Source organism: Bos grunniens, chromosome 11 (genome assembly GCF_055505025.1).
Source record: "Bos grunniens cultivar Pamir isolate PY7600 chromosome 11, Bosgru_T2T1.0, whole genome shotgun sequence".
Classification (NCBI taxonomy): Eukaryota; Metazoa; Chordata; class Mammalia; order Artiodactyla; family Bovidae; genus Bos; species Bos grunniens.
The window spans coordinates 20,347,414-20,366,810 of NC_141175.1; the positions used below are offsets into that span (position 1 = coordinate 20,347,414).

Genomic DNA, 19,397 nt, shown 5'->3' on the forward strand with positions numbered 1-19,397 from the left:
GCAATTGATTTTTCTGATGGCTCTTAATTCTAACCCTGTTTCCCCAGACTTCTCTGGCTCACTGGGCTTCAGTGAGCATAAGTGCCAAAGCCTGTGTTCTTTCCACTCTGAGAGTGCATTTAAAATCAGCCACATTCTGGGATTGGCTTCCATTTATTCGTGCTTAAAACCCAGATTGATTTTATTAGCACCTTCCCATAACAAGCAAACAGCCTGAATTTTCCCATATGACCAAGGTCACCTAAGATCTTATTTAGAAATAAACAAGAATCTCTTTGTCCCAAAGAGACAAAGGAATATTGGGACATTTAAAATGGGTCTGATCCCTCTTAGGGAAGCATCCCGGCAGCCACAGTCCTCCAGCTAAAGAACTTCTTTTTTTATATATAATTAAATTTATTTATTTTTAATTGAAGGATAATTGCTTTACAACAGCATGTTGGTTTCTGCCAAATATCAACATGAATTAACCATAGGTATACCTATATCCTCTCCTTCTTGAACCTCCCTCCCACCTCCTTCCCCATCCCACCCCTCTAGGTTGTTACAGAGCTCCCATTGGAGTTTCCCAAGTCATACAGCAAATCCCTATTGGCTATCTGTTTTACATATAGTGTATGTTTCCATGTTACTCTCTCCATACATCCCGCCCTCTCCTTCCTCCCCCCAGCCCCCACCCCTACCCCCTGCCGTGTCCAGAAGCCTGTTCTCTAAGTCTGTGTCTCCATGCTGCCCTGCATGTAGGTTCATCAGTCACTATTAAAAGACTTCTTTATGTAGTGACTGGAGTGGTGGCTGGTGAGGGGGTGGAAGATGAGGCTCCGCTTGGGAGCTCCTGGAAAATAAGAACATCCTGCAATGAACAAAGTAAACTTCGGGAGAGAACTGCAGTTCTTGATACTTTCTGCAGGCTGTCCCGACTGATGTTTCTCTTGGCAACGGGACTAGCCTGGCATCTGGACATGAAGGAGGTCCTCCCCTTACTGCAGCCTGGGGACCACCCTCATTGCAGTAGGCTGCCAACACCAGCTCCCTTTTCAAAGCCACACTTAAGTACCCTTCTTCCGGGACTCTCCAGATCTCTTCTCCCTCCTGAGAACCAGTATAATTTCCCACCATTCCTGCCCATCCCAAGCTATTAGATAGGAGAGAGATATTGTGTGGGTGCAGGTCATTATGAATATGCAGAAGGATAATGTTTATATTCAGATGAGAAATGAGACAGTATTTGAAACACAGGCAAGCCAGATTTCAGTTTTGAATGCTTAATCAGTAACTTGAGAGAGCCACAGTGCTATCAATTATTGCTGATACCTTTCCACGGGCAGCATCTCATATAATTGCTATTGTCTTCTTGCAAAGCTCCAAGGTTTTGCATCCTGTTTCATGGCTTCCCCACAGAAAAGGGTAGGAGAAGTAAGGGAGAGTCAACACCATTCATTAAGGACTATTAATGAGTTACAGGACTCTTTTGCAAGATTTACTCAGAAAAAACATATCTTGCTGGTGAGAGGTTGCTGGGCAGCACCAGCTGGGGAGCCCAGTCTGGCACTTTGTGATGGCCTTGGAGGGGGGGAGGGGAGGGGGAGAGGGGATGTGTGTATAATGATGGCTGCTTTGCATTGTTGTATGGCAGAAACTGACACAACATTGTAAAAAATTTAAAAACATATTTAAAATAAAAAATAGAAAAAAACCATATCTTAAGTCCTCAGAACTGGCATGTTTGCCTCATGATTGCTTTGGCTCATTCTATAACACCGTAAGAGTCTGACCCCCTGCAGTAAAACATGGGTGACTTACATCCTTTTGAACAAAAGGTAGGAAACAGGATTCCTGATGCAGATTGGTCCATTAGTTGACCAGGTCTCACTGCTTCAAGAGACATCTCTGGGCTTCTGGTTCAAAAGGACAGAGCAGGCAGAGTTTGCTTCTCTTGTTCCTTGTTACTCTAAAATTAAGATATTGAAGTTTAAAAAAAGGCAGTTCAGAAAAAGAATAAAAAGGAGGGGGAGTTGGGGAAGGAGTTGTAAAAGGGGAGAAGTCCACAAATGAGAGGCCTCACACACTTGTGGCAGATGGAGAGCTGATGTAGAGGGCTGCCAGACGAAACAGGGAGGGAAGTGACAGCCTAAGATATGCTGTCGGGGGCTGGCGGGGAAACGGGGGTCGGCCTTCTGACAGACGAGGCTTGGGACTCCTCCTGTGGACGGTGCATCACCCCCAAACCCCTTCATGTGTGAGGAAAAGGGCCCAGGTGGCCGGCGTGGCTCACTCTGCTTCCGTGTGAGGAAGACTCTTTTCCTGCTGAGCTTTTACCTGGAGTGTGGAGCTGTGGGGTGGGGGGCGGGCGGGTGGGTGTTGGCTGGTCACTCTAGAGTGGGCTCCCCCAGGTTCCGGTGCCCACACCTGCCCACTGAACCATGGTGATGGCTTCTGTTGGAGGACTGTCCTTCCCCGGGGCAGTGGACAGGGCAGGCCCCCTGACTACATAGTTCAGTATCTGCTGGCCTCAGTGTGGCCCAGTCCCCTCTTCTGGCAGAGCCGCCACCCAGAGGCCACAGGCTGACTCTCCTTTCCATGAACTCATAGTTTTGAGTTGGAGATTTGGAGGCCACTCAAAGCACACTCAGATTCCAGGCTTTGGTAGGGTTATTTATCACCCTGACTCACTGGAAAAGACCCTGATGCTGGGAAAGATTGAAGGCGGGAGGAAAAGGGGACAACAGAGGATAAGATGGTTGGATGGCATCACCAACTCGATGGACATGAGTCTGAGCAAACTCCTGGTGTTGGTGAGGGAGAGGGAGGCCTGGCGTGCTGCAGTCCATGGGGTTGCAAAGAGTCGGACACGACTGAGTGACTGAACTGAACTGATCACCCTGAGGAAATTGTGTAGCAGAAAGGGAGGTGGGGAGGGGGCAAGGAAGCCTATGCACATGTGGCCATTAACATGCTCTGCTTATCACAGAAGTCAACCTTTGCAATACCACTGGCTAAAAGGAGGGTGTAACACGGGACTTGCCTGGTAGTCCAGTGGTTAAGAATTGCCTTGCAATGCAGTGGATGTGGGTTCCATCCCTGCTCGGGGACCTAAGATCCCACATGTGCAGGGCAACCATCCCGTGCTACAACTACTGAGCCCATGTGCCCAACGCAAGATCCCACGTGACACAATGAAGACCCAGTGTGTTGTCACTAGACCTGATGCAGCCAGTAAATCAACACACTTTTTAAAGGAGTAACATACTTGAAATGTCCCACTTTAAGCTTAAACGTTGTCACCAAGAATGGCAATTCCGCAATGTGGAAGTTGTCCTATTTGGATGGTCCATTCTGCACAGAAACAGCCTATGGTCCCAGAGAGGTGGAAAAACATACAGTTCCCCACTTCCCACTGGAGACCTGAGAATGAACTAGTGAGTTAACGAGCTGAAGGGACAGAGGTCTCTGCTTAAAGCTCAGGTTAAACATTAAATCTCTTGACTTTTTTGTTCACAGCTCTTTAACTTGTCAAGTGGAGCTGAAGTCCTAGCCTGCTCATAACTGTTCCTGATGAACGCTGGTGAGCTGTTTGCACAAGTCCTCCTGCTGGGAAGGCTCTCAGGAACACAACTTCCTCCTCTAGGCCATTGACTGCCTCTTCCTAAGAGGCTGCCCCAGTGCCCTTCCAGGCTGTAACTCACTGAAGGAGCCTCTCAACAGCCTTCTGAGGTCCTCTGTTTTATGGATGCAAAGCTGAGGCTTAGAAGAGCGGGATACCTAAGTTCTCAAAGCTAGTAAATAGCAGAGCTGGGACTTGAACCCAGGTCTGTCTAGTCCACAAGGTCTTTTCATCATGCTGCTGCTGCTAAGTCACTTCAGTCGTGTCTGACTCTGTGCGACCCCATAGATGGCAGCCCACCAGGCTCCACCGTCCCTGGGATTCTTTCATCATGCTAACTATGCCCAAATAAATGAGAAACCTAGCCGAATAGATAAGTTGACCTCTGAGTAGAAGGAACTACTACTCTGGTACCCAGGGCTACCGTGCAGGGAGGGTGACCAACCATTCCTGCTTGCCTGGGTCTGGGGGTATTTCTGGGTCATGGAATTTTCAAGCAGATGAGTAGATCACCCTCCATGTAGGGTTGCACAGGTTGCTCATGGAACAAAAATACCAGACCAAGCAGCAAGTCAAGGCTGCAATCCAGCCACGTTCCATTTGCCAGGCTGTCCCCTGGGAAGCAGAGTTGCATCCCCCAAGATAAGGGCAACATGGGCTCTACCAAGGCTCCACCAGTTCTTCTGACACTGTTGACCCAGTAGTGATGAAGGTAATGACTTCATTTTAAACTAAGCTTTTACCCTATCTTGCCAAAGAATTTCTCCCAATCCCTGTACACACACGCACACAACATCAAAACACAAAGTCCCAGTCATGTTCTTACAAACTAGTCCAGTCACAGATGGGAAAGGAAGCTGGAGAAATATAGTAGATCTAGAATGCAGTGTCTGGTGGTCTCCAGTACTGCTCTGCAAATGCTTCCTCCTGGATGTAGGAGTGGGATGACTTCCCCTCATGGGACCGGATGGTCCTGGGACAATCTTGTGTGAAAAAAAGTGAGTGTGTCATTTATGGACTGGAGCAGTCAATTCTGCTGAAATAGCCCCTCAAATTCTCTTTTTCCACCGTGGAGATGGACCATGTTCAAGCTGGTGGCAGCTCTGTCAGTGAGCGTTCTGGAGCATCCCGCTCATGATGGATGAGCTAAAGAACTCATCTTGAGTTCTAAGAACTAAATCTTGGCTGTTCCAAGCCAGTTCCACTGGGGCTGTTTCTTCCTGTGACATAATCCAGGCTACTGACAATGATACTCTAAAGTAAAGACATTGACGCTGGGGCTTCCATGGTGGTCCAGTGGCTAAGACTCTGAGCTGCCAGTGCTGAGGGCAGGGGGTTTGTTCCCTGATAAGGGACCTAGATCTCACATACCCCAACTCAAAGGTCCTGCATGCTGCAACAAAGATTGAAGATCCCATGTGCCACAACTAAGACTCAGTGCAGCCAAAAAATAAATATATAATTTTAAAATTAAAGAAAAAATTCCCCCAAATATAAAAGATATTGACACTCAATTCTGTGAATGAGGCAGGCTCCTAGAAAGTAAAAAAGTCAGGTTTGTAGTTGTCACAGACCACTATTTCCTTGGAGACTTAAAACATGAGTATGTTTAATAGTCATTAGTCATATATATATATATATTTAGTAAAAGTTACTTTAATGGTAGTTGTGATGGTTAATCTTATGTGCCAACTTGACAGATCTAAGGGATGCCCAGATAGCTGGCAAAACATTATTTCTGGTTGTGCCTGGGAGGGTGTTTCAAGAAGAGTCGGTGGACTCAATGTAGTCGAGGCCTTCACCAATGCAGTTGAGGGCCCGCAGGGAACAGAAAGTGGGGGAAGGGAAGATTCTCGCTCTCTGCCTGAGCTGGGGCATTGTCTTCTCCTGCTTGTGGACACCAGCCGCCCTCATCCTCAGGCCTTCAGAGCCAGACTCACTGACATCACTGACTTTTCTGGGTCTCCAGCTTGCAGATGGCAGGTTGTGGGGCTTCTCATCCTCTATAACCCTGTGAGCCAATTCCAGTACTGTGTCCTCTTATATACATCTCTTTATGTATTCTTTTGAGCTTCCCAGGTGGCTCAGTGGTAAAGAACCTGCCTGGCAATGCAGGAGACGCAGGAGACATGGGTTCAATCTCTGGGTAGGGAAGATCCCCTGGAAGAGAAAATGGCAACCCACTCCAGCATTCTTGCCTGAAAAATCCCATGGACAGAGAAGCCTGGGGGACTACAGTCCATGGGGCCTCAGAGAGTGGGACGTGACTGAGCACAAGTATCCTGATGGTTCTGTTACTCTGAGAGGCCTGACTAATACAGTAAGTCACATAAAATCCCTGAGTAATAAAAGAGGCAGATTTCCTTTCCTACATTTTCCCCCTCACTTTTTAACATAGCTTTTTATTTTATTAACTAGTGTTTTAAACTACAAAGCATGCATGCTTATGGCAGAGGAAAAAAAGTACAATGAGTGCAGAAAGATAAACGTATAAATAAAGCATGCTCTATACCACAGGCCATCCAGGTCTCCCAAGGTAATCACTGTTAATGGTTTATTGTGTTGGCAACCCACTCCAGTATTCTTGCCTGGAGAATTTTACGGACAGAGGAGCCTGGCAGGCTACATACAGTCCATGGGGTCACAAACAGTTGGACACGATTGAAGTGACTTAGCACGCATGCACATGTATCGTTTTAGTGATTCCTTTCCTGCATTCCTCCCTGGAGGAGGGCATGGCAATCCACTCCAGTATTCTTGCCTAGAAAATTCCATGGACAGAGGAGCCTGGCGGGTTACAGTCGATGGGGTCGCAAAGAGTCGGACATGACTGAGCGACTACACTTCCTACATTTGTTAAAAGGTTAACACCTCTAGTGTATGAAGGTTTGCTTCAAAGACCATTTGTCAAAAAAAAAAAAAGGAGTTCTCTGGTGCGCCAGTGGTTAGGACTCTGTTTTCACTGCGGAGGGCACAGGTTCAAGACTTGTAGATCATTTGTCTTATGAAGCCTGAAATATGTCCATCTGGCCCTTTACACAAACTGCGTGGAGCCCTGGTTTAGTTGAAAGTGCTCTGAGTTTCGTCCCAGATGATAGGGTTTATTCATGAAAGAAAAGGAAGTTAATATTAACCACCTACAGTTTTTAGTAACTTATTTCTGCCTTCATACCTAACTCAGCGTGCTCACTTGGGGCCCCAGGTGAGATTGTCGAGTTATGAAATCCAAAGGAAAAGGTTCTTGTAGACAAATAAGCCCTCTTAATATTTAAATTCCTTCTTGTGTATGAACCAGAAACGAGATCTGAAAGTCACCTCTCTTTTTATACTTCTAGATTTTATTTTTTCTCTACGGATAAAATGTTATCAGCATTTCCTTCCTGTCCTTTCTCTTATTTAGATACAAATAAAAAGTCTTTCTGAGTTTTTGCAAGTATCAACCCTAGGAATATATTGAGTTATTTTTAATCTACTCAGGAATACTTATCCAAATATGTTTTGATTATTTAAACTGAAAGCAAACTTACACCAAAATGAAATCACCAGAAAAGAAACTCAATCTGTTTCTAGTATATATCTCACAGAAATGCAGTTTGACTCAACTCTATAAGCACTTGTAAAGCTTTTACCATGTGATAAACTTGGGGAACATATAAATAAATGATTCATAGTCCCTGGCTTCAGGAACTCAGAGACCAGTGAGGGAGACAGCTGTGTTCAAAAATTAAAATAGAGAAATGTGACATAACAGGTATAAATACTGAGGAAAGACAAGGTAAATGAGTTAATAAGTCTAGGAGAGGTCAATAAAGCATCATGGAGAAAACACTAGAGCTGGGTGTTAAAAGGAGGAGAGTTTCCAAAATGCAGAGGAGAAAGGATCAAGATGTGGAAGGACATATGGATGCTCCCTATGCTGGAGGGTGAGGAGGGAAATGAGAGTTGGTGCCCTCTGGTCCAATGCCCTCCTGGTCCTTAGCTTACTGCTATAGTGGGGAAGGCAGCACCCTAATTTTTTAAAAAGAATCCTGCGTTTGGTACAAAATGAAATCCTAAATTAAATGATGGCTTCTCCAGCCCCAGACCATCACCCCCTCCCGGGACAGACAGATGTCATTCTGCCACTTGGAGCACGCGGTCCTCCACGCGTGGCAGCCGCGGCGAGAAGGAGCACACAGCAAAGGCTGGGGTGTGGGGTCGGCCCTGAGGGAGCCTCGGGTAGGGCATGCTCAGAACAGAGTCCTGAAGAAGGAAAAGTGGCTCCTGCGGGGTCCCCAGGCAAAGATTTCAGAGCTATTGTTTACTGAGAGCTAAGATGCCCTGGCACTCTGTGAGCTTCTGATGGTTTGACCCTTGGGAGCATCACGGGGTAGAGTCTGTGGTCCTCCATTTGATGGATGGGGCACTGAGGCTCAGAAAGCCCAAGACACTTGCCCACAGTCACACAGTCAATCTGTGCTGGAGCCTCCGGTGGTCTTGCTACAAATCCCTACCGGCCCCCAACACCTGTCCTAACACTGAGCCCAGGTACCTGGGCCCTGGCTGTCCCTCCGTTACCAACGAGCCACCCTAACTAGCAGAGCAGCAGACGGTGACATAAATGGCTTTGGTGACAGTTTTAAAGCATGTGCTCCTTTAGGCTCCATGAGGAGCCTCTTTCCTAGACCAGGGAGTATCAGCATCTTCCAGACCCTGGGGAGATCCCAGTCCATCTTTCAGCTTTGACCTGGCGGCACCATACCCTCTCCAGCACTGCCCCACCCCAAGGAAAGCTTCATCTGACTGTGCCTGGAGCAGCCACGACCACCACTGTGACATCATGCCTCTCTAGGTCCAAGCAAGAGCTGAACACCAGCTGCTCTGAAAGCAAACTTTGGTTGCCATGGTAACTGGGCCATCAGCCTCTTCCTGATTTTAACAGTGCCAGCAACACCACTGTGTCTCAGCTCCAAAAGGCGCCCGCAGCAGCTCACTGTCTGACTGGGCACAGTTGGGGCGGAACTCCTGTGGTCGGGGTGAGATGAGGTGAGGGGAGTGAGGAGGGTGGGGGCCAAGGGGGAGTTTGCAGAAGGGCCTCTCCTTACTGGCTGTCTTGTTCTTCAGCCCCAGGGAAAATTTCAGAGTCAGTGCTTTGATCCTGACCGAGGGGCCCTCCCTTTCCTTAACCATCTGTGTTTTGTTGGGGAAACACAAGGGGTGGGGGGATGTTTCTCTGCCTCTTAGACCCAGCTCTGTGGATCGGAAGTGGCCGTGGTGACCAGGGGGTTTGGTGGTCCTCGGCTGTGAGGTGGGGATCAGGGTGGCGGCCCGGGGAAGGGAGACACCAAGCTTGGGTTGCTCCTCTCTTGGTGGGGGATGGGCTCCCTGGGTGGTTGACCAGAGCTCCACCCTGGCCCCAGACTCCTGCCCAGACCTGGGGCCCAAGGAGAAAGGACAGAGGTGCCAGGCAACTGCCAAGGAGACAGAGAAATCATCTCGAGTTGAAGGAGAAATCCTAAATTAAAGGAGACGTGACAGAAAACTCAGGGAGGGACCCTGTATCATCAAAGTGGCAGTACAGTAGGGCACAGGGAACTCTGCTCAGTGTTATGTGGCAGCCTGGGGGGAAGGGGAGTGTGAGGGAGAAGGGATACATGTGTTAGGCTGGTAGAATGGGAAGAAGGAATACAGAATAGCGGTGGCTAAAAGACAAAGAGAGGGAAAAGCCCCCCAAAAATAGAAAAAGGAAGGTCCGAGGACCCGAGTGAGAACCTCAGGTGAAACACACAGCCCTCCTGGCTAGCCCAGTTTACATAGGGCAGGCTCAGGGGAAGGAGAAAAAAACATATAAAAAGAGGAGCCAAAATTGAACTGCTCTCTTCTTTTGGGTCGGCCTGCCCTCACGCCTCAAGGACGTATTTTCCTTTGCTTGCCAAATAAAACTGAGCTGTAACGAGCCGTAACACTGGTCTGCCGCTTCAAACTTCTGCTGTGGCGAGACAGAACCAAGGAAATTACACACTCCCCTGACACATGTACATGTATGGCTGAGTCCTTTTGCTGTCCACCTGAAACGATTACAATATTGTTAATCGGCTATCCTCCTATGTAAAGTAAAAAGTTGAAAAAAAAAAGGCAGTAGGGGGAAAACTCTGGAAATCTGTGTAAAGTCTGCAGTGTAGTTAGTGGTGTTGCACCAAAGTTGATGTCTTATTTTTAAACTTTTCTGTGGTTATGCCACATGTTAACAGTAGGGGGAGCTGGCTGCAGTATAGAAACTGTACAGTTCATCTCTTCCATAAGCCTGAAATTATTTCAAAATAAAAAGTTTCTAAAATTGTGTATTTTTCTTCATGGAAATAAAAGGAGGTTCTGGCTTCAGTATCTTGGCACACTGTAAAATAATTTTGTCATACTGCCTATGTGTTTGCCCCTCTAATTCTGGCACAGTCATGCCATCCAGACCACTGGGCAAAGGTCTAGAGAGACCATGGACAGCAGAGACGAGAACTGGCCTCTTCTTTAAAAAAAAAAAAAAAAAATACAACTTTTGATTTTGTATTGGGGTATAGCCAGTTAACAATGTTGTGATAGTTTCAGGTGGACAGTAAAGGGATTCAGCCAAACATATACACGTATCCATTTTCCCCCAAACTTCCCTCCTCATCTGGGCTGCCACATAACATTGAGCAGGGTTCCCTGTGCTATACAGTAGGTCCTTCTTGGTTGTCCAGTTAAAATATAGCAGTGTGTACATGTCCATCCCAAACTCTCTAACTATCCCTTCCCCCTAGCAACCGTAAGTTCGGAGAACTGGCCTCTTCTTAATGCTACAGCATCATTCTAAAGTCCCTATTATTCCAGTTACTCAGTTACTTGGGGGTCCTTCTTGACTCCTCTTCTCTTACAACCCCCCTTTAAGCCACCAGCAATTCCCTTAGTTCTGCCTTCTGACTCCATATCTAGAATCTGGCCCCTTCTCACCACCTCCATTGCCGTCTCTCACCTCTCTCCAGCCTCCCTGGACTCCTTGCTCATCCTCAGCCATGCCAAACACACACATCTCAGGGCCTTATGCACTGATTGTGTCTGCCTCACCTTTCCAGAAAGCTGTACAGCTCATATCTGTCCGTATCTCACCCCCCGCAATGTCCCCTCGCATTTCATTATCACAAGGAAGCTTATTCTAAATTAAATCTCCCCTCCTACACTTCAGACCCTCTTTATTTGGCTCTATTTTCTTTCCATAGCCCATTCTCCTTCTAACATACAATTTGATATACTTATTAATTATGTTGATACTTTGCTTCTGCTTTTCTCCTGCTAGAATACAAGCTCCCAGGGCCAGGATTTTTTCTGTGTTGTCCCTGATGGTGACCCCAGCATCTAGAATAGTGGTTGGCCCTTGGTAACTATTTGCTGAGTCAGTGACTAGTGGGAGAGAAGTCACTCTTTCTCTCCAGGGACAAGCAGGGGCAAACTGTTCACAGAACTGTTCTGTTGTAGGTGTTTGTTTCTCCAGAACAGAAATATGTCACATGCACGTGGTTCTGCCAAGCCCAACCCAGAAATGGGGTCTGTTCTCAAGTGTCAGCTTTATGGGGCAGTGGCACCTTGGAAGTGGAGACACTCGGGTGTGACTCTGACACCATCTCTGTAGCTTAATCTCATGGTGCCTCAGTCTCTTCATGCATCAAATGGGGATTAATAGTACTTGCCTCATCAAGCTGCTGTGAGGAGTGAATAAAATTAAATGTGGTCATGCATGTCAAGCCATCAGCACAAAACAGTGTCTAGCCCATAACAAGCACTCAAAGAATGTGAGCTCAGATGCATTTGTAAAAGGTGACTGTTTAAAACAGCGTCTAGCCCATAACAAGCACTCAAAGAATGTGAGCTCAGATGCATTTGTAAAAGGTGACTGTTTAAAATCCAAAATACATTTTGCAAGAGAATGAATAGAAAAAGCTAATTATTCCTTAGAGCTCATGAGAAGAGTTTGGTAATTGAACTGAGGATGTATAATCAGCCTAAGGCTGATCCCAGTTCTGTGAACATTCATTGGGGACACGCTGGCCAGTGCAGCCATGACAGGCAGTTCTTACTTCTTAACCACTGCACAACTTGGTTTTGCCTGCTGGCTCCAGACTTATTTTATCAATAGGATCAGAAAGCAAAGTAGGGCAGAACTCAAAGAACCTTCAGCAATGCATGCATGCGTGCGAAGTCACTTCAGTTGTGTTCGACTCTTTGTGAACCTCGTGGACTCTAGCCCTCCAGGCTCCTCTGTCCATAGGGCTCTCCAGGCAAGAATACTGGAGTGGGTTGCCATGCCCTCCTCCGGGGGATCTTCCCTACCCAGGGATCAAACCAGCGTTCCCTATGCCTCCTGCACTGGCAAGCAGGTTCTCTACCCCTAGCACCACCAAGGAAGCTTACCCTTAGCAACGACAGTCTAAAGGCCACCCTTCAGCATGATCAAGCTGAGGCCTGGAGAGGGTGCAAATGCCATGCCCAGGGTCACACAGCTGGCATGCACCTCACACTGCTTCCCTCCTCCAAGCTCCACGTCCTGCTGTAAGGACTGAATGAAGCCCGTGGATGAAGCATCTTAACCAGGTGCCTGTTACACTGAGCACACAGCTTCCCAGCGTCACCAGCTGGTGAGGGAGAGGAATTCGATACAGGTCTGTCTGCTTCCAGAATCATCTCTTTGATGCTCTTGATGTCAACCACATTAATAACTGATGAAGAATTGATGCTTTTGAACTGTGATGTTGGAGAAGACTCTTGAGAGTCCCTTGGACAGTAAGGAGATCCAACCAGTCCATTCTGAAGGAGATCAGCCCTGGGATTTCTTTGGAAGGAATGATGCTAAAGCTGAAACTCCAGTACTTTGGCCACCTGATGAGAAGAGCTGACTCATTGGAAAAGACTCTGATGCTGGGAGGGACTGGGGGCAGGAGGAGAAGGGGACAACAGAGGATGAGATGGCTAGATGGTATCACTGACTCGATAGACGTGAGTCTGAGTGAACTCCTGGAGTTGGTGATGGACAGGGAGGCCTGGCGTGCTGCGATTCATAGGGTCGAAAAGAGTCAGACACAACTGAGCGGCTGAACTGAACTGATAGTGAAAGTGAAAGTCGCTCAGTCGTGTCTGACTCTTTGCGACCCCACGGACTACACAGTTCATGGAATTCTCCAGGCCAGAATACTAGAGTCGGTAGCCTTTCCCTTCTCCAGGGAATCTTCCCAACCCAGGGATCGAACCTAGGTCTCCTGCATTGTAGACAGATTCTTTACCAGCTGAGCCACCAGGGAAACCCAACAATACTGGAATGGGTAGCCTATCCCTTCTCCAGAGGATCTTCCTGACCTGGGAATCGAACTGGGGTCTCCTGCATTGCAGAGGGATTCTTTACCAATTGAGCTATCAGGGAAGCCCTTAACTGACTCCGCATGGACTAAAATGTCTCCTTTGTAACATGTCCTGGTGTCCTCCATACAATGAATGACTATACCACGTCTCTCGGCCTCGGCACATGGGGCCTGGGCTTCCTTCTTCCATGTCTTATTCTGTCATGTGTCGCCTCACAGTCGCGCTCACAGCTTCTGGAGAGCAGCAAGGCTGCCTTCTGTTTGGTTCCCAGCCTTGAGCGGAAAAAACTTGTTTGCGTCCCAAAGGCCAAGCACGCCCCCTGCTGACCACTAGTGGGATACTTTCTCCAGGACAAGAATCCCAGTTGGAGCTGCGTAAGGCAAATAGATGGGGAGAAAATGCAAACAGTGGCGGATTTTATTTTGGGGGGCTCCAAAATCACTGCGGACGGTGACTGCAGCCATGAAATTAAAAGACGCTTGCTCCTTGGAAGAAAATTTATGACAAACCTAGACAGCATAATGAAAAGCAGAGACATTACTTTGCCAACAAAGGTCTGTCTAGTCAAAGCTATGGTTTTTCCAATAGTCATGTATGGATGTGAGAGTTGGAATATAAAGAAAGCTGAGCACAGAAGAATTGATGCTTTTGAACTGTGGTTCTGGAGAAGACTCTTGAGAGTTCCTTGGACAGCAAGGAGATCCAACCAGTCAATCCTACAGGAAATCAACCCTGAATAGTCATTGGAAGGACTGATGCTGAAGTTCCAATACTTTGGCCACCTGATGTGAACAGCCAACTCATCGGAAAAGACGCTGATGCTGGGAAAGATTGAAGGTGGGAGGAGAAGGGGGCAACAGAGCATGAGGTGGTTGGATGGCATCATCGACTCAACGGACATGAGTTTAAGTAAACTCCGAGAGATGGTGATGGACAGGGAAGCCTGGCATGCTGCAGTCCATGGGGTCACAAAGAGTCAGACATGACTTAGGGACTGAAGAACAACAATAAGGGGGCTCCCAGAACCTCCACATGGGAGAGGTGGAGGGGCTGTCACCTGCCCCTAAACTGAGGGAGTGGGAGTGGCTATGGACCTTGACTGATGCCCTTTGGAAAACCACTGTTTGGAATGAGTTGTATGTTAAATCTCATGAGCCTTGAGGGCCTTGTAAGGACTTGCACTTCTGCTCTTCGTGGGATGAGACAGGTGAAGACAAAGGGCATCAGGATCAGCACAGAATGTGGGACCCTGACATCCTGGCCCCCGTCCGCACTATCTCCATGACCTTATCCTCATCCTTCTACTTCGTGGGACATTTTCTGGCCCCTTTGGGTTATGTCTACCCACCCTAAGTATGATTCTGCAGGTTTCTGAAAATGTGCATCGGTCAGGCCCAGTCACCACCTGTCTAATCTTCCCCCTGCTGCCTGGGGCTGAGCCTAGATAAGTCTCCCATCAGGCGCAAGCAGAGAGAGGAGAGCAATGCCTCCCCGGTCTCCTCGGGCAACGTGGCAGTGGGCCTTTTGGGTGAGGGGTACGGGGCGGGGGCCTTGGAAACTCCTGGAGCAAATTCAAAAGCATAGTAAGAGCTACCATTTTCTGAGGATCGCAGCACGTCAGCCACTGTGTCAGACCTGCCGTGGATCCTCACTTAAGCCTCACAACATCCTACTGCAGTGCGGATACCCATTTCACAGATGAGGGAGGTAAAGCGCGATGGAAAAGCAGCTTGTCCAGTTACACAGCCAGGAGGTGGCAGGGAGGATCTGCCTTCGGGTGTCTGGCTCCAAAGGCCCCTGCCGTTTCCATGTCCACCTCACATGAATCTGGTCTCTTGTCAACATTTTTCACTGAATGGTGTCATGTGATATGCAACAGATAATAGTATCAATTTTGTTCCAGACTCTACATGGTCCACTTATTAAAATACTCCTATAAAAGTTAATGCTGGAAATGTACATAAAAACCACAACTTTTTTTAAAAAATATTTGTCTATTTGTCTGTGATAGGTCTTAGCTGTGACATTCAGGAGGCGGCATGTGGGATCCTATTCTCCAACCAGGGATCTAACTCAAGCCCCGTATATTGGGAGCTCAGAGTCCCAGCCACTGGACCACCAGGGAAGTCCCTCTTTTTTAAAAAAACATGAAATAATGTGTTGGTGAGGAGATACAGAAATTGGAACCCTTATGCACTCTTGGTGGGAATATAAAATGATGCAGCCACTGTGGAAAACAATATGGCAGTTGTTCAAAAAATTAGATTATTCTCTGTACTTGAGAACACTTTTTTTTTTTTGGCTGTGTGACACATGGGTTCTCAGTTCCCCTACCAGGGATAGAACGTGTGCCCCTTGCATCAGAAGCTGGGAGTCTTAACCACTGGACTGCCAGGGAAGTCCCCTGAAAGACCTTTTTTTTTAAAGAGGAAGAAAAACATGCCACGTCTTCTGATCGCAATGCCAAAGAATGTTCAAACTACTGCAGTAAAAACTGAGAGTGGAAACTAAAAGATATCCCAAACTGAAATCAAACCAACATGGATAATTAACAGTTTTGACCTTCTAAGCAACTCAGATCAACGTGTTCAAATAGGCATGTAGCATTGATGAGACAATGCTACAGGCCTATTAGAACACCTGAAATAAAAAAACACTGGTGATACCACGTGCTCGTGAGGAAGGGGAGTGATCGGGGTTCTCCTTCGTTGCTGGTGAGGATGCAAATGAGGGCACAACCACCGTGCAAGACAGTCTGTCAGTTTCTTGTAAAGGTTAGCATCCCCTCAGCGTGTGATGCAGCTGTGACACCTCCGTGTAGTCATCCTAGAGAAATAAAAACGTGTGTTCACACCAAAACCTGTGTGCACACATTCCTAACAGCTTCATCTGTTCTCAGCAAAGCCTGGAGAAAACCCCGAGGTCCTGTACCAGGTGGCGCATCTGCACCATGGACACCTCTCAGCCACAAAAAGGAACAAACTTCTGATCCACTCGGCAAACTGGGTCATCTCAAGGGCACTATGCTGAGTGGAAAAACCCTGTCTCAAAGGGTACTCACTGGGATTCCACTTATATGATGTTTTCTAAGTGACAGAGTTGTGAGGAAGGAGGCCAGACCAGTGGTTGCCAGGAGTCGGGGGTTGGGGAGGGTGTAACTGTTAAGGACTAGGTCTTCCCTGGTGGTGCAGTGGATAAGAATCCCAAACTGAAATCAAACCAACATGGATAATTAACATTTTTGACCTGCTAAGTAACTCAGATCAGTGTGTTCAAATAGGCATGTAGCATTGATGAGACAATGCTACAGGCTTATTAGAACAGCTGAAATAATAAAACACTGGTGAGACCACGTGCCAATGCAGGGCACACGGCTCTGATCCCTGGTCCGGGAAGACTCCACGTGCTGTGGAGCAACTGAGCCCCTGTGCCACTCCGACTGGGTTCACGCGTTGCGAGTGCTGAAGCCCGCGTGCCCAGAGCCCATGTTCTGCAACAAGAGAAACCACTGCCATGAAAGCCCACACGCCGAAACCAAGAGTAGTCCCCGCTCGCTGCAACTAGAAAAAGCCTGCGGGCAATGAAGACTGAGTGCAACCAAAAATAAATAAATAAATTATATATGGTTTTAAAAAGACAACTATTAAGGAGTAGCCCAGGGAGTTTCCTTCTGGTGACAGAACAGTTCTGCATCCTGGTTTGGTGATGCTTACTCAAATCTACACATGCGATAATATTTCCAAGAATCATGTACATACACACACGAATGCATGTAGTAACTGGTAAAATGTGCACGTAGTAACTGGTGAAATTATCAAATAAAGTTGATAATTTACTTAACAGGATTGCACCAGTGCCAGCTTCCTGGTTTTAACAACGCACGATGGTTGTGTAAGGTGTGACGGGAACTTGGGTGAAATATACAAGAACCCTGTTCTAATTTTGCAGTTTCTTGTGTGTCTCGAAATCTTTCAAAATAAAAACTTATCATTTAGTAAAAAAAGATGTAAATGAAAAATGATGAAATAAAACTGCAACATATATTACAGAAAAAAGAGGTGCCATTCAAAATGTATAGAGCTCCTATAAATCACCATGAAAATAAATAGCTCAATCAATATGTGGACAAATATCAGGAAGTTCAGAGAAGAAATATAAATGTTCATATGTTTACATTCAACCTCACTAATAATCAAATACATTCAGATTAAGACAAGGAAATCTGAGTTTCCATCCATAAAGACTGATGGATACAGAGGAAGAGCCGTTCCCAGGCACTGCCAGTGAGAGTAAGGATTGGCCAACAGTCTAACCTGCAACTTGGTGGCACCTATCCAAATTTTAAATGTTTACCTCACTGGATCCAGTAATTCTGCTTCTAGGAAACACAAAGATATATGTTGCAGCATCATTTATAATAGTAAAAAACTGGAGATGGCTTGCATACTTGTTACAGGGGGCTGGTTAGACAAACTGCAATAATGGAAACTACTACTCACTGGTTGCTTTCAATGTTCCAGGAACTTTCCTGAGTATTTTACATGTAGTAACTCAGTTTAAGCCTCACAACCATCCTATGAGGTAGGTTCTAAACACTGTTATTATACCTGTTTTACCACTGGGGAGACGGGCCAGTGAGGAGCTGATGACGGAAGCATGACGTCTACTCAAGAAAGACAAAGAAGTTCTTAACTCTCCCTCACTTTTCCTTTGATTATAAAACTGTAGCGCAGTAAGTTCTTGGGGGTGTGGCATCCCTTTGCCCACCCGACTGTAAACCTTACAAGCATCTTATTCTGATAAGCCACTTCTTATCTATCACTTTGCCTTCCACTGAATTCTTTTCTGCTCTGAGACATAAAGAATTGGGATACAGGAGCTCTTTGGAGCCCCTGAAATGACATCAAATGGTTTCAAAAATCATTCTGCTCCTGGAGTAGGAAATGACCACCCACTCCAGTCTTCTGCCTGGAAAATCCCTTGGACAGAGGAGCCTGGGGTAGGGGGCTACAGTCCATGGGGGTTGCAAAGAGTTGGACATGACTAAGCACGCACAACTTGGAGATGCTGAGATAGGCAGGATCAGTCTTCCTAACTCCTTGAGATAGAAATCTGAGATCTAGGGAAATTCTGTAACTTTCCCAGGATCACACAGCTGTGATGTGTCCCCACCAATCCTGACTCTAGAGCCTATGCTGTTTTTTTATATCAGCATTTCCTAAATTATGTTTTGTTCCATGAAATACATGTTTTCGTAAGCAAAAAACAAAACAAAACAAAACAAAATTCATTGTGCTCTACACATACACAGTGCTGTATGTCAACTATATCTCAATGAAACTGGAAGAAAAAAAGCATACATAGGAACTGCACAGCCTGGGGCGCCGCCCTTAGCCCCCACACCCCAGCCAGGGGACGTGTGTCTTGCAAAGCTCTTCCTCTGGCTGGGGCTCCTTTGTCCTTCGAGGTGAAGGTGAAGCTTCCAGGAGGATGCAGAAGGTGCTGACTTATGTAGGGGGACCACCCTCTCCAGAGCTCTCCAAGGCCGGCTCTACCTGGGGAGGTGATACCCTTCCCAGGTGAACAAAGTAAACTAACTTCAAAAGAAAAACAACAAACTGGATTTTCGTGCACGTACCTGCTCAGTCATGTCCAACTCTTTGCGACCCGATAGACAGTAGCCTGCCAGGCTCTTCTGTCCATGAGATTTCTCAGGCAAGAATACTGGAGCCGGTTGTCATTTCCTTCTCCAGGGGATCTTGCCAGCCCAGGGATCAAACCAGATCTCCTGCATCTACTGCCATTGGCAGGCAATTCTTTACCACTGAGCCACCTGGAATGGAAGTCATACCATCAACACTGGAGATTAGAAGGAAAAGATCAAGAATTTAAACATAAGCCTACAGAAATCTGTGGATTTGGGATTTTAAGAAACACATTGTTTTTGAGATGCTAATATTTGTGCCACATGGTGGAAATGACATCCCCTGCAACCACTTTAACTTACCACGAAGATGTTTAAAGATCAACTTATATGCATACAAAGGAGCATGCTACTTTTCAATGTCAGTTTTTAGGGGCTACCCCAGCAAAAAGAAAAGCCCTGGTCTCAGCCTTGCGCTGTGCTGGCTGCCTGATCCTACCTGGATGACTGATGCCCTGAATCTGCTTGTCTGGAATTTACGGTTCCACCAGGCTGTGGGGGCAAGAACTGCCTGAATTCTTCTTCCCTCTTTGGTGTGGTTAAAGGCCCACATCAAAGGCTCCAACTGCTTGCGGCAAGGAGGGGTGGGGCTCTTCCTGTTTAACCATTTCCTGCCCAATTCTGGTGAGCTGTACATAAATTAATTTCAAAATTTTAACTAAAAGGTAGGCCAGGGCTTCCCAAGTGGTCCAGTGGTTAAGAATTTGCCAGCCAATGCAGGGGACATGG

At 46.8% G+C, this 19,397-nt stretch overlaps 1 long non-coding RNA gene across 2 annotated transcripts; it reads right to left on the bottom strand.

Moving 5' to 3' along the window:
• Positions 1 to 1,656: 1,656 nt before the first annotated feature.
• Positions 1,657 to 19,129, bottom strand: LOC147362705 (uncharacterized). Of its 2 annotated transcripts, none has more exons than XR_015135773.1 (3): positions 18,972 to 19,129; positions 18,603 to 18,797; positions 1,657 to 1,951 (listed from the first exon to the last, which is right to left on the bottom strand). It is a non-coding gene; the product is annotated as an uncharacterized LOC147362705 (long non-coding RNA). The 2 variants fall into 2 exon arrangements; XR_015135774.1 differs by lacking the exon at positions 1,657 to 1,951 and adding an exon at positions 13,380 to 15,790 and having other exon boundaries at positions 18,972 to 19,120.
• Positions 19,130 to 19,397: the final 268 nt, after the last annotated feature.